The sequence below is a fragment of the Podarcis vaucheri genome, assembly GCF_965113315.1.
Source record: "Podarcis vaucheri genome assembly, chromosome: 3".
Lineage (NCBI taxonomy): Eukaryota > Metazoa > Chordata > Lepidosauria > Squamata > Lacertidae > Podarcis > Podarcis vaucheri.
The window spans coordinates 92317532-92333087 of record NC_138761.1 but is presented as its reverse complement, the minus strand read 5'-3'; the positions used below and the strand labels follow the sequence as shown (position 1 = coordinate 92333087).

Below are 15556 nucleotides of genomic sequence, written 5' to 3'. Positions count from 1 at the left end.
AAACTTTGCATACCTATTGAATAGACAAACTTGCATAGTTTCAGAAATAGCTTGATAAATGTTTGCACGTGTTACACTAAGTTACCACAGTATCAAGGGCTGTTAATTGCATAAGCTTTTCACAGATACACAAATGAAGGGGTTCTATTTTGGTGTGTCTCTGTGTTATGAAGGAGAAGGAATACTTAGAAAAACTCAGGGAAAATACTGCTACTGCTGCAGCATTTATAATCTTGTGCTGCCCCACAGTGGATAAGTTCATATGGAGAGCTGTACAGTATCTCAGTATCCTTTTCTTCCCATTTGAAAATTCTAGGATGGAATTAGCTAAGAATTCCTTGACGTTGTTACGGTACCCTGAAGAAAAGTGCTCTTCACAAAACATTTACCGTATTTATCTGCTTTCACCTTGTTAGCTGACTTCTAGCTCCTTCTCTTTTGAATCACGTGGAGGGGGCATCTCACAATGATGGCCAGGGAATATGGCCATGCTGCTGGGATCTTCTACCAAGGCACACAGCTGGCCCTGAATGTCCACATGTGTTTGCATGGATGTCTGCTGTGGAAAAGCCTAAGCCTGATTGTGCAGTGCCCAAACTGAATGAAAGCCCATGCACAAACCTCTGTTCATGGATAGGCTTCTTCTTCACTGCAGACATCCATGGCAGGGCCAGCTGTGTGCAAGGGGGTGGGGCCAGTAGTGCCTGCTTGCTCTGCTTTAATCACATGATGCCTCTGTCATACAATGAACACACCAAGGAGGCTTACGCATTACCTGTGAAGTCAGGCTGACCCAGCATAAACGTAAATATGAGCTGCCTCAGCAAATGCGTCAAGGATCTGAGGTCTTGCTAAGGTTATCGAACTTAGTGTTGTCAAGCATTGTCTAGGGAAAAAAATCAGTGAAACCATATACAGTGGTACCTCAGGTTAAGTACTTAATTCGTTCCAGAGGTCCGTACTTAACCTGAAACTGTTCTTAACCTGAAGCACCACTTTAGCTAATAGGGCCTCCTGCTGCTGCCGTGCTGCCGGAGCCCGATTTCTGTTCTCATCCTGAAGCAAAGTTCTTAACCTGAAGCACTATTTCTGGGTTAGCAGAGTCAGTAACCTGAAGTGTATGTAACCTGATGCGTATGTAACCTGAGGTATCACTGTAATCACAAAGAGGTAATAAGTAGATTACTCACAAATGGGGCCTAATTTGCCACTCAAGATCAAAATGGCATGTTTAACTGTAGTGCTTCTGGACTTAGTGGAGTGTGGTGGCATAAGAGTGACTTTCAGATGACAAAGGGATCAAGGTTCCCTGCACCTATCCTGATCTGCTTTGTTTGTTTTATTCACTGTTTATGTATATAGTGCTTTACAGAGTAATACAGGAAAAGCAGGTTCCTGCCATGAGGAACTCAAAAATTTAGCATTCTGCAGAGGGAGAAACAACAGAGGGGGAAAGACACAACACAAGGGAGCAAGAAAAATAAATGCAGCTGTTCTTCGGACAGGAAAAGGTTAAGTGCCTAATTTGCTTACATGGTGTCAAATACAAGTTAGTATTTTGAAACAGTAGAGCTGTCAAAAATTATACCAAGCTGTAGTTTTTCCACCCCTCAAACTCTCTTATAAGACCTTGGATGGTTAAAAAAAAGTTGTTTGAAACTAAAGTATAATTCTTCTTACTCTTGCACTTTAATTGAATGTGTTCGCTATAAGTAACTGCACGAGAAGCCTTAGTGAACACGTTGTCATTATGTGAAATCCCTTGTCACGAGTGAGACAGGGAGTGAGAGGATTACAAGCCTTTTAATCATGTACAGATTTCCACAAGCAGTTGCAGGAAGCTAAATTACTTCCAAATTAAAGAGTGGCATGCAACTGTATTACAAGGATTTTCACGTTAAAAGGAAACAGGGCACATTCTTCTTCTGTGACAATCTCCTCCAGCCTCTCCCTATGAGACTAGCTCTTCCAAAGCTATAACAGATTTTTAGTCAGCACTAGGAAAGAACTGAGTGAACAACCTGTTGTGCAGAAACCTGGAGTTCCTCTAGATCCCAGGTACCCTCTTATACCAGTCTGACCTAGAAAGCATGGGACAAGTAGAAAACCGTTCAGACATGTGTTTTCTGGGCACAGGATAAGTGGAAGTGTGGACAAGACCTTTGTTCTCCTTAAGTCTTCCATTCTGAAGCCAAAACTAAAATGCATTCATTAAAAGTATTTTCACATAACTTAAATCCAGCATATCCAAGTAGCCCTATGTGGCCCGGTAAAAGGAAGTTTTGATTCTTAGTACAGTGGTACCTCGGGTTACATACGCTTCAGGTTACAGACTCCACTAACCCGGAAATATTACCTCGGGTTAAGAACTTTGCTTCAGGATGAGAACAGAAATCACACGGTGGCGGCGCAGTGGCAGCAGAAGGCCCCATTAGCTAAAGTGGTGCTTCAGGTTAAGAACAGTTTCAGGTTAAGAACGGACCTCGGGAACAAATTAAGTACTTAACCTGAGGTACCACTGTATACTTGCTACTTAATTGCTCATTAAAAAATAGAATAAATGGGCAAGATGGTTTTGTGAACTGCGCAAGGACTTCTGCCTGCAAAATGGTGCTTTCCCCTCTCTTCCCCACGTTCTGTCCCTGCATCCCCAAAATTGGCAGGGGGGGTGGGGAGAACCCCCAAAACAGCACACAGGGGGAGGAGAGGGGGATCATTCCCTCTGTCAAGCTGAAATGCTTGCTCTGACAGAACAATCAGAAAAGTGATGTTGAATTCCTCCCAAAATGTTTCATTGAATTTTTCTGTATCAACAACAATAGCCAGTTTAAACTAAACACGCATGGTACAATTATGGACGTTGGCCATTCAAAATAAAACCGTCTCAATAAACACATTTTGCTATATTTCATTGGTTTCTGGTTGTCTCTTTATGAGACCTAGAACATTGCACTTAATAACAGTAAAATCCAGCTAACAATAAAAGTGCACTAAAAGAGCACAACATGGATTTAAAACACCAGTAAAACCACAGGAGTCATCATAAGACACCAAGAAGCCATGAAAAGCCTGGACAAATGAAATGTTTTTTACCTGGGACCTAAAAGCCAGCAGATTCAGTGCCAGATAAAGAAAAGGAAAGGGTTCAACAAGTGAGGGACTGCTGAGAAGGTTCCTTCTCTGATAGCCACCCACTTCGCCTAAGAAAATGAAGCACGCAGAGGCAGGCTTCCATGTGAACATTCCAGCAGATTGATATGGGAGTAGGTGTCGTTCAGGTACTGTTCTACTTTACAGCTACCCAAAAAAACCTTATTGGGAACCTGTGGCCCTCTAAATGTTGTTGGACTCCAACTCAAATGAGCCCCAGCCAGCATGGCCAGCTGTCAGGGGTGTTTGGAGCTGTAGTGCAGTAAAATCAAGTCTTGAATGCCAGATTATGACAAATTTGATCAATCCCACCCATCTCAATGAATTGTTAGAAATGGCAAATACTTAGCTTATAGAAAGTGTTTCAAAATTAACATTTTGCCAGTGCAGTCAAACCTTGGTTGTTGAATGTAATCCATTCCGGAAGACTGTTCGACTTCCGAAATATTCTACAACTGAAAACTGAAAGTGGAAGCCTCAATACAATAGGGAAACTGAAAACGGAAGCCACATAGCACATTTGGCTTCTGAAAATCGTTCAAAACCCAGAGCAGTTACTTCCAGGTTTTCAGCATTCGGGAACCTAGGTTTGACTGTATTACCCATGGGCCTTTCTGACCATGTGAGCTATCTGCTCCAGAGAAGCCTTTTCACCCCGAAAAATAAGACAAGGGATAACCCATAATAAATCCATACAAAGTGAAATATTTCTGGCTGTGCAATTTTTCTCTCCATACATTTAAGGCAACTTTACATTCTTCTTGTCAATATGCTCTGAGGGCTGTTTCACAGTTAACACATTTTAGGTATGTACCCAGTATGTTTCAAGATTATATTTTAAGATATAAGGTAGAGCATAAAGTGTGAATTCGACACATCTTTTGAAACATGCACATTAACCTACACATGCATTTGTTAGGTAGTGGGGATTGGGTGCCACTCCCTGCTGAAAGTATGTACATGCATGATGGCAACCCCAGGCTTGCTGTCTCCTAATGGGTGAAACAGACCTAAGACTTAATGACCACCGCCTCCACCCCACCCCCAGTCTGCAAAGTTTCTTTTGAAACTGTAGCGCAGAAAACAATTTTAACTACTGACATGATGTAGCAGAATAAATATCGAGGAATAATTTTTCATATCTGTGGAGCATTTGGAACAAAGAACATCTGTAAAAAGTGTCTCTCAGGGATGCATTGTACTTTGTTTGAAGGCAGTTTAAAATGGCTTTGCGTGGTTCTCTTCAAAGTTAAGAGATCTTGGAATTGCATAACAATGTCGGTAAAACACACACACACACACCAATGCTACACACTTCATTTCAATTAGTCTGATGTGGGAGCCATTAGTGGATTCCATGAATGCTTATTAGGGCTGGGGTCAAGAATAAAATGCTTAGCAGATACTGCTTTTTGTTCTTGTGAATTATCTGTACAGTGCGTGCTCTCTCTCTCACTCTCTCTCTCTCTCTCTCTCTCTCTCACACACACACACACACACACAGGCATCCATGTCATCTTGGGCACTACATGATCACTGTTGAGCACATACAAATAGGTCTCCCAGCTGAAGATATCTGTAAGGAGGAGCAGTCCCACTTCCCATCCTATGCATGCCCCACTTTCACATGAGTAATGTCTGAAGGGACCTGAAGTGTTTCAAGAGTATATCATGAGATGTGGCTTCTGGGTGAGTTAAGGTAGAGACAGTTGATAATAAATATGTGTAAGACCCCAAGAAAGTTGGGTCCTCCTATAATTGTCCTCCTCCTATAATTCAGAAACTGCTTTAATTCAGAAACTGTCCTCCTCCTATAATTCAGAAACTGCTTTAATAGGTACTAATGTCCCTCTCTCCCACAATATATCCACAAATGAATTTAGCAAAATAACTCTGAAGCTGCAGGTTGGCTGGTTCACATCCTGTTACGCTGAAAAGAGGCAAAGTGGAAGAGCAAGTGATACATGCTTTGTTTCCCATGGCAGACAGGAGGACAAGTTATAAAACAGGTGCTGCAACAGAAGTTGGGAATCTGCAGTCCTCCAGATGCTGTTGAAGTCCAACTTCTTCCAGCAGCCACAGCAAGCACAGTCAATGTCATAGTTCAGCAGCGTCTGAAGGACCACAGGTTCCACAAGCTTGTGATAGAAGCAACTATGGTTGTTTTGAATGGCATTAGTCAAGATGCAGTGAAGGTGCTGCACAGCCTACATGCACACAGAGGAGCCAGGTATGAATCTAGATGCAAGTCAATCCAAGAAGTGGTTATAAGCCGGTGGAAACCTGACACCAACCACCTGGTGACAAGATGATCAGTGGCTTTTCAAGCTGCTTGGTAATCTTGATGTTCCTGGATACTGCTTTGGGCAGTTTCCCAGAAAGGAGATGCATTTGGCTTATTTTCAGCAATTGTGGTTTACTGTCCTTAATTCTAAGGGTGGAATTCAATGAAGTGTTCAGGCAAATATTCTCCTTGTGCAATGAAACATTCTCCCCCTCTCCTCCCCCTGTGCATCCCTTAAATCTGTTATAGTATTCCCCCAACCCTGCAGAGCATATCTGGTGGTGATATGGGGTGCATGAGGGGAACAGAGAGAATAAATAATAAGCAAGTATCTCACTACATGCCTTTGACACCAAGGAGAGGGAATGCAGCACTGAATACAATGCAGGCTTTCTCCAACCCACCCACTGCTGTTGATGGTCCAGTGTGGGCTCCAGATATTCCCAGAAAAAGCCAAGAATAGACTGCAAACAATACATGTTTGGAAAGTCCCCAAATAAGCACAAAACAGTCAGTTGTTATTGTTGTTTAGTCATTTAGTCATGTCCAACTCTTCGTGACCCATGGACCAGAGCATGCCAGGCACGTCTCCCACAGCTTGGTCAAACTCATGTTCATAGCTTTGAGAACACTGTCCAACCATCTTGTCCTCTGTCGTCCCCTTCTCCTTGTGCCCTCCATCCTTCCTAACATCAGGGTCTTTTCCAGGGAGTCTTCTCTTCTCATGAGGTGGCCAAAGAATTGGAGCCTCAGCTTCAGGATCTATCCTTCCAGTGAGCACTCAGGGTTGATTTCCTTAAGAATGTATAGGTTTGATCTTTTTGCAGTCCATGGCACTCTCAAGAGTCTCCTCCAGCACCATAATTCAAAAGCATCAATTCTTCAGTGATCAGCCTTCTTTATGGTCCAGCTCTCACTTTCATATATCACTACTGGGAAAACCATAGCTTTAACTATACGGACCTTTGTCAACAAGGCATAGCTGTCAACCTTCCCTTTTTTTGCAGGAAATTCCCTTATTCCAGCGCAGCTTCCCGCTGCTTCCTGCTGCTATCCCGGATTGTTAGATATCCCATAGACTGTCCCCGGGACAGGTGAGGCTGCTGATCCCTTATTTTCAAATCTGAAAGTTGACAGCTATGCAGCAAGGTGATGTTTCTGCTTTTTAAGATGCTTTCTAGGCTTGTCATTGCTTTTCTCCCAAGAAGCAGGCGTCTTTTAATTTCGTGACTGCTGTCACCATCTGCAGTGATCAAGGAGCCCAAGAAAGTAAAATCTCTCACTGCCTCCATTTCTTCCCCTTCTGTTTGCCAGGAGGTGATGGGACCAGTGGCCATGATCTTAGTTTTTTTGATGTTGAGCTTCAGACCATATTTTGCACTCTGTTCTTTCACCCTCATTAACAGGTTCTTTAATTCCTCCTTACTTTCTGCCATCAAGGTTGTGTCATCTGCATATCTGGGGTTGTTGACATTTCTTAGAATCATAGAATCATAGAAGAGTTGGAAGAGACCACAAGGGCCACCGAGTCCAACCCCCTGCCAAGCAGGAAACACCATCAGAGCACTCCTGACATATGGTTGTCAAGCCTCTGCTTAAAGACCTCCAAAGTAGGAGACTCCACCACACTCCTTGGCAGCAAATTCCACTGTCAAACAGCTCTTACTGTCAGGAAGTTCTTCCTAATGTTTAGGTGGAATCTTCTTTCTTGTAGTTTGGATCCATTGCTCCATGTCCGCTTCTCTGGAGCAGCAGAAAACAACCTTTCTCCCTCCTCTATGTGACATCCTTTTATATATTTGAACATGGCTATCATATCACCCCTTAACCTCCTCTTCTCCTCTTCCGGCAATTTTAATTCCGGCTTGGGATTCATCCAGCCCAGCCTTTTGCATGATGAATTCTGCATATAAGTTAAATAAACAGGGAGACAATATACAGCCTTGTTGTATTCCTTTTCCAATTTTGAACCAATCAGTTGTTCCGTAGCTTCTTGTCCCACAGTCAGTAGGTGGCCCTAATCAGCCCACATGCTTACTCTATGCAGGCCAGACCTACGGTAAATATTTCTCATCAAGGTTTTTAGAGCTGTATTATCACCACAAGAGGGGGCTCCAATTCAGTAAGATAACGAGGGCTGAGACTGTGCTCTTTTAGCTACAGATTGTAGCATAAAAGATAGCTAACCAACAGGAAACACCCTCCTGAGAAAGATCACAGCATAAAACACTTAGGGAAATGCCACTTTTTACAAAGCATAAATAATATGTGGAATGGATTCCCAAAGATAGCAAGAGTTGCAGCTGTAAACCTATTAAGAAAATTGATTAAAAGAAAATCAATAAACTCTATCAAGGTGTGCTAGCCTTCCCAGATGGCTTTTTCCCCACCCCCAAGAGCTGATTATATTAACTATTACTTGAACTCAAAAACCCTACTTACCAAAATGTCAGATTCATCAATGGACCTTTCTCCAAGAGAAGAGCATCCATTTCAGTAAACACCAGCCTCTTCCTTCCCTGGAACTGGCACTAATCTCATGACAATCAATAACTGCACATTATCTTCAGCAGTCAGACTAAAAGCCTATTTGTGCCACGAACCACTGAAAATCTGGCCAATGTTGGTGAACACCCCGCTTATGGGACTGCTATCAAGCAAGGCATACAGAGCATCCAGGGTTTTCTTATGTTCTGGTTTTCTTATGTTCTGCTTATTTTGGCATCGCCTTCAGAGTCATTAATTTGCCACCAGTGCCATAGGTTGTGTGTGTGTGTGCGCGCGCGCACGTGCTGACATCTTAAAGGTAATTATGATGGAACATTCTGAAGGAATACCACCTGAATAAATTCCATCTGGATGAAAGGAACTACAGTACAAATTCTCAAAATCACCGTTAGTTTGGTAAATGAGACTCAAGTTTGCTTTTGTTAAAAGTAAGGGGTGTTCACAAATAGTGTACCGTCCATGTACCAGTGTAACCTGTGTATGCAATAGCTGAGCTGAAGAAAAAAATCAACTAGCGTACACTCACAAAAAAACCATTTGTACAGTGTATTTATAGAGACTGCTTGTACCCATCTTCAGTGTGACATGTGAACATGATCAATAATCCATTCAAGTTATATCAATATACTTTATCAGAAATGCTTTATCAATACATTCAAGTTATATTTGTATAATGTTTTGGTAACTTGGCTTTGTAAGTGGGAACATTTCTTTCCAGGTAGGGTACACATTAACCACTTTGGACCACTGGTTTGCCTCTGAAAGGCAGACTTTCTCTCAGGATCACACATACACACACATGGTCTTTATTACTTTTTATTCATGTTTCATACTGCAAAGCGACATGTTATGGAAAGCACAGAGTTGCCTCCCAAACCAGCACCCCCTGTTGGGTTCTCCAAATCCTCTCTATAAATGTACTAACCCCGATTCTGTGTCCATAATCTTATATGACTCCTTTCTCCCTTCATCAGCAGCCTATTATGTAGAGCAAGTATGAAGAAACACACAGTGAAGTGAGGTCACAAGTTAATGGCAGTTAAGTATTACTGCTTTTTATGGGGGGGCGGGATTTTGGCACAGGAATGCTAATTTCTGCAGCAACCCTGTAGTTTTTCATGACATGTATGTCTCTGAACTGTGTAGTATCTGGCCAGGGTTATATTTGCCAAGTCCAGTGAATATCAGTAAAGATTTTAACACTCAACCAGTTTGAAATTCATTGGCTGGATAATGTATTATGTACATGCTATCTGGAGTTGTTCACTATGGACCGTATCAGAAACACAAAAAGCAATTACAGTGGTCCAGTAATAGATGCAGGCATTAATATACATTCCCACACATATGTAGATCTTCAAAACATACCCACACTTTTAAAGCATACACGCCATCCATTTAAAGCCCATTACTTTCCCCAAAGAATTCTAGGAACTGTAGTTTAAGACTCCAGGGAACTGTAGCTCTGTGGAGGTAAATTACTATTATTCTCTTGGGTGGGTGGGATGTGCTTTAAATGGAAAGTGTGTATGCAGTTAACGCAGGTGGCACTGTGGGTTAAACCACAGAGCCTAGGGCTTGCCGATCAGAAGGTCGGCGGTTTGAATCCCCGCGACGGGGTGAGCTCCCGTTGCTCAGTCCCTGCTCCTGCCAACCTAGCAGTTTAAAAGCACATCAAAGTGCAAGTAGATAAATAGGTACCACTCCGGTGGGAAGGTAAACGGTATTTCTGTGCGCTGCTCTGGTTCGCCAGAAGCGGCTTAGTCATGCTGGCCACATGACCCGGAAGCTCTACACCGGCTCCCTTGGCCAGTAAAGCGAGATGAGCGCCGCAACCCCAGCGTCAGTCATGACTGAACCTAATGGTCAGGGGTCCCCTTTACCTTTTTATGCAGTTGAAACAAAATAAAAAATTCCTTCCAGTAGCACATGAAAGCTCATACCTATTACAAACTTAGTTGGTCTCTAAGGTGCTACTAGAAGGATTTTTTTATTTTTTATTTTGTTTCGACTATGGCAGACCAACACGGCTACCTACCTGTAACTAGAACTATGCAGTCTACATTTTTCCTCAGACACCATTCTCTCCAACCCCTCTATCCAATAACAGTACAATGGAGCAAGGGATAAACTCTCACCATGTTCCTTTGAAACCTCACACCTGATTTATACAGACCTTACTGTTCTGCCATGCCACTAAAAACAAGTGTAGGACCAAATATATATGGTCTATGGGATGATGGCAAAAGGCCAGGCAGAAATACAAATCCCTTTAACCAGCAAAAGTATTTGGAATCCTAGCCAAAGGAAAACAGAAACCAGGGTTTGAGGGGGAAAGGAGATGGGGAGAGAGACTCCCCCCCCCATTTTGTAGCTGCAATCCAGACCTACCTATCTCTTGTCATATATGGAGATGAGGCCCAAAATCCTCATACTTGTGGTAGAATGCAGCCATGCAGTGGATGGGTTGATCCACAGAAGACTCCATTAATGAAGTTGCAAACTAATAGCCCCAGACAGACAGCGGACAAGCTTCTCATAGATGGATTAATTGTGAATTTTGTATTCATGCACACTAAAAGTCTACCGATAAATGATGGGTATTTTGCATGAGTGAGACGGATCAGGCTCAATGATCATCAGATGGTGCAGATGGAAAACTTTAATTAACAGATGTGTGACCCTGTGGCTCTGCTGTAAGTTATCAGGACATTTATTGGACTGCAGTAAAGGGAACACACATGTGCACAACATGGGCGCCATTTATCATTCCCCCCTCTCCCAGTTCTAGTCTGCTTTCCCTTTTGCTCAAATAAAGCCACTTCAAGCCATAAGTGCAAGGAAAGACTGGTAATTTAAACAATGCTGTGAGCCAGGAAAGGCTGAGCACCAAGTCAAGATTACCATTCCTTTGACTCTATTGGCCCCACAGTGAAATCCCAGTTTTACAAAAAGGCCCTGAAACTGGTATAATTTTAAGAGTTGATAAACACCTCAACTTCAGATCCTCTAATATAGCACTTATAAGGTCCCCAGCTTGTGCACAAGTTGTGCTGAGACCTGAAGGAAGGGAGTGGATAAACCAAAACACAGCACCAAATTCTTGCTCACTTTTCTGGGTGGGTTTAATGCAGAACAGCATGTACTTCCTCCACTGCATCTCTTCAAAGCCCAGACTTTCTCCCTTGCAAAGCAGGGGAGTAGAGGGAATAGCTTTCAGTGGAGAAGCAGTGGGGGGAAAGGAGAGTGCTTAATCCAGGGGTGGGGAACCCCTGGCCATTCAGATATCATTAGAATATAGCCCCTATCACTCCTGACTATTGTCCTTGCTAGCTGGGGCCAATGAGATTTGTAATACAACAAGATCTGAAGGGCAACAGGTTCCTTATCCCTCAGCCATTCCCTTCTGTCTCTTGCTGTCACTCCCAGAAGATTTTCCCAAGCCCCAGTTAACAAATTCAGGTGATGGGGAGAGAGTAAAATTACTAGTATGGAGAAATTAGGAGGGAGTGGTGGGTGTGGGAAGGTGGAAGGATTCCCTTCCCCATAGGAGTTAATTCCTATGGGCTCTACTCTCCCCATAAAATATTTGAGGGGGCCAAGGCCCCCAAAGTTGATGGGCATGCCCCCCAATATTTTATTCAAGTTGATACCCCTGCCCCTCCCATCTGCTGCTCTCTGCTGGGAACTGTTCCTACCTACCACCCTTTTTGCAAAGAAAAAGCAGCAGCTGGACTTTGAAGATACACAATAGAGACAGGATATGTAAAGGTAAAGGTAAAGGTACCCCTGCCCATACGGGCCAGTCTTGCCAGACTCTAGGGTTGTGCGCCCATCTCACTCAAGAGGCCGGGGGCCAGCGCTGTCCGAAGACACTTCCGGGTCACGTGGCCAGCGTGACATCGCTGCTCTGGCGAACCAGAGCCGCACACGGAAACGCCGTTTACCTTCCCGCTTGTAAGCGGTCCCTATTTATCTACTTGCACCCGGGGGTGCTTTCGAACTGCTAGGTTGGCAGACGACAGGATATGTAGTCCACCCTAAATGCCTCTCCACACAATGTTTCTTTAGGTGCACACTTAGGATGTTATATCTGTGCACCTAATAATGTAGAGTGTGAATACAGCAAGCTGTGTTGGAACTGACAGTGCTGAGCTAACTGGCAGGTTTACATGCACATTGAGCACTTCTGAGTACACAGAACTCCAGACCAGGACACTCTGGACTTTTTAAGAAGGAATCTACGAAACTTAATTGAAGCCATACCATGCAGCCTTCAAACCTTGGACCACATTCAACTAAATAGTTGCATTAGCATAAACCAGCGCCAGGACACCCACTACTGCAATGGGGCTTTCCCCACTCAATTTGCTCCGGGCATCAGGAGAAATCTCCAGAACACAACACATGTGAGGAGGAGGGAGGGGGTCATCATTCCATCAGGCAAGCCCTACTTTGAATTCCAGCTCTTGATATTTTTTTTTATATATATGGGTCAATGAGGACCAAGAACCTTAGTCTTCTGTTCTAAACCCAGTGAAATAAAATTCTGACTCATGACACTGACCTGTATTCAGGCCTAATGAATGAGATGTGTTTTGAGCACTGTATAACTAAATGGAAGCTCTAGTTTTCTTTCAATTCCCCCACTATGCATCAAGACATGTCTCAGAAGCGAGTTGCTGCTCAAGAAGAACGCCAGCTGTTTTTAATTTTGGGAGCTCAGATGCAAACTGGATCCACAGCAAGAAGTCATCAAAGGACAGGTTAAAAAAAATACTTGGTGCAGACAAAAGCTGGTTTGCAATGATTATGTATCTCCAGTAGAGGATATCCACATACCTTCTTCAGACAATGAAGCACTGTAGAGACTCATCAGAGGAACAAGGACTGGAACTTTCATTGTTTAACACTGAAAAGATGCACCTAAAAGGAGATTCAATGAATAGTTAATAATACTGGTTGGTATTGATGCCATTAATCAACAATTGGACCCAGATTTCAGTTTGTGGACATTCCTGGAAGACATGTTTCTCATGCTCATTCTCACCCCTGCAGTCACATGCAACTTCCAAAAAGAATCCTCTGAGAGGCTAAGAGGAGATGGGGCATGGTGGGCTGGTGGGACTTCCCCAAATCAGGCTGTGGTTCTAAAAATAACCCAGGAAGGTAGATTATTTCTTCTTGGAAGTCACATAGAACCCTTCTCCAAACTGAATTACCACAGGGAGCGAGGGAATAGGTATTAAAACTATGTCACTGAGTCGGCATTCAGGGTGTTAGTCCAGCTCTGTAACATCTGCAAGATGAAGTGTGGCAAGCACTTGATTAATGAGGCTATCAAGAGGCCATGGCTGACATTCCGAGATTTCAAGTTACACACAAACTCTCTCTTGGGACAGAGCAGTAAAAAAGCGGCAGGGGGGATACACACTTTGGAAATATAAACAAAAATGAGTAATACATTCTTGTTCTCCACCACTATCCTGATCTATGAGGATCCTTGTAAAGTGGGGTGGTGGTGGTAATTTTTGAAATCTATATAATTTCTGCCTTACAATGGATACTAAAAATGTTCTGTTTCATTATCATGCCAGGTAATGATACAGAAGTTGCTGGACTTGTTTGGAACAAGCCTAGACTTGCACAATTACAGCATCACTGAAGCGTAAAACATGAAACTGATTAACTTGTGTGGTAGATTAACTAATAAATCAGAATTAAATGGTGTTTTCTGAAACACTTTTCTGGGTCAGTTGCATAGCTGTTTAGGGTGGAGTCTGCCATAAGTCACAATGAATTAGGGCAACACAGCAGCATCACAGGATTTCTACACTGGGGCCTTGAGCCAATATTGATATACCAGCATAAATTCTTAGCAACAGTGACAGTTGATGTATATTTAGTTTGATATTAATCTGTGCTTTTTTTAAAAAAAGTGTTCACTATTAAACATGGACGCGGGTGGCGCTGTGGGTTAAAGCCTCAGCGCCTAGGGCTTGCCGATCGAAAGGTCGGCGGTTCGAATCCCCGCGGCGGGGTGCGCTCCCGCTGCTCGGTCCCAGCGCCTGCCAACCTAGCAGTTCGAAAGCACCCCCGGGTGCAAGTAGATAAATAGGTACCGCTTACCAGCGGGAAGGTAAACGGCGTTCCGTGTGCTGCGCTGGCTCGCCAGATGCAGCTTTGTCACGCTGGCCACGTGACCCGGAAGTGTCTCCGGACAGCGCTGGCCCCCGGCCTATAGAGTGAGATGGGCGCACAAACCCCAGAGTCTGTCAAGACTGGCCCGTTCGGGCAGGGGTACCTTTACCTTTACCTATTAAACATAATTTTCAATCCATGTCTGATCTAATTTGACTGAGAAAGTAGTTGTAGTCCAAAACTCCACAACAATGCAATGCAATGCAATACAATACATGTTGGATTGAGTAGAGGCTAAAAACCTCATGCAATTAGGGGATTTGATACAATAGTCAACATTTGGGAAAAGATACCCATTGTCATCCCCTTTGCATGTAGCAGTGTGATGTTCTGTTCAATATGGTGCTGTGGTCTTAACCACTGAACCTCTTGGGCTTCCCAATTGGAAGGTCGGCGGTTCGAATCACTGCAACGGAGTGAGCTCCCGTTGCTGTGTCCCAGCTCCTGCCAACCTAGCGGTTCGAAAGCACGCCAGTGCATGTAGATAAATAAGTACTGCTGTGGCAGGAAGGTCAATGGTGTTTCTGTGCGCTCCGGTTTCTGTCACTGTGTTCTGTTGCACCAGAAGTGGTTTAGTCATGCTGGCCACATGACCCAGAAAGCTGTCTGTGGACAAACACCAGCTCCCTCAGCCTGAAAGCGAGATGAGCGCCGCAACCCCATAGTCACCTTTGACTGGACTTAACCATCCAGGGGTCCTTTACCTTTTACCTTTATTCCAGTCAACGAGCCATTCCCATTTCCAGGATACTCTATTCCATTTCCCCTTCTCTCCCTTAGTAGTCCATTCTCCTCCTCAATCAGGGATACAATATTTCATGGTCTTATTTGAATGTGATTTTTTGTGGGGGTTTTGCCACCGTAGGTTCTGGTTTTCCTTTTTTAAAAATGTACTTCAGCATTGCAGGGGGCTGAACTAAATGAATTAAATGCTGCTGAATCTAAGATGACCCTCTAAAATAAAACATTGCATTACTTAGAGCAGCACCTTATTTCATTCTTTTTTAGTAAATACTTGTACAATACTGCGATATGTGTGTGTGTTTCTTTTATATTTCATTGTGAAATTAAACTAATTAGTTGCTTTAAATCAAGACATCTAATCAGCCCAGTGTCATCCAGCACTCTGCGGGCTAGTGTATATATAAATATGCTGACTTAGCTGGTTTTTGACTTGCTCTATTAAAAAAAAGTCAGTTCTAAGTGAAACACGCTTCAATAGGTCATTCCACCTACTGTTGCTGTCTTTGAAATTAATTAAGGATTAATCCTAGATCAATAGTTAACCTCACTGCAAAATTTTATAAGAAACATTGATTCTTTACACACATGTCAATAGAGCAATTTCTTAAAGAGGAGACGTATTGCAGAGATTATAAATTTAAGAATATATCAGCAGTGAAAATACAAGAT

At 43.2% G+C, this 15556-nt stretch overlaps 1 protein-coding gene across 1 annotated transcript in view; it reads right to left on the bottom strand.

Annotated features, from left to right (window-relative positions):
- COL21A1 (collagen type XXI alpha 1 chain) overlaps nucleotides 1-15556 on the bottom strand; it is a 118774-nt gene that overhangs the window by 98084 nt on the left and 5134 nt on the right. Inside the window, exon 2 of the mRNA XM_082218422.1 lies at nucleotides 12785-12868. The gene's annotated coding sequence lies outside the window, so the exon portion shown is untranslated. The remainder of the gene's footprint in view (nucleotides 1-12784; nucleotides 12869-15556) is intronic.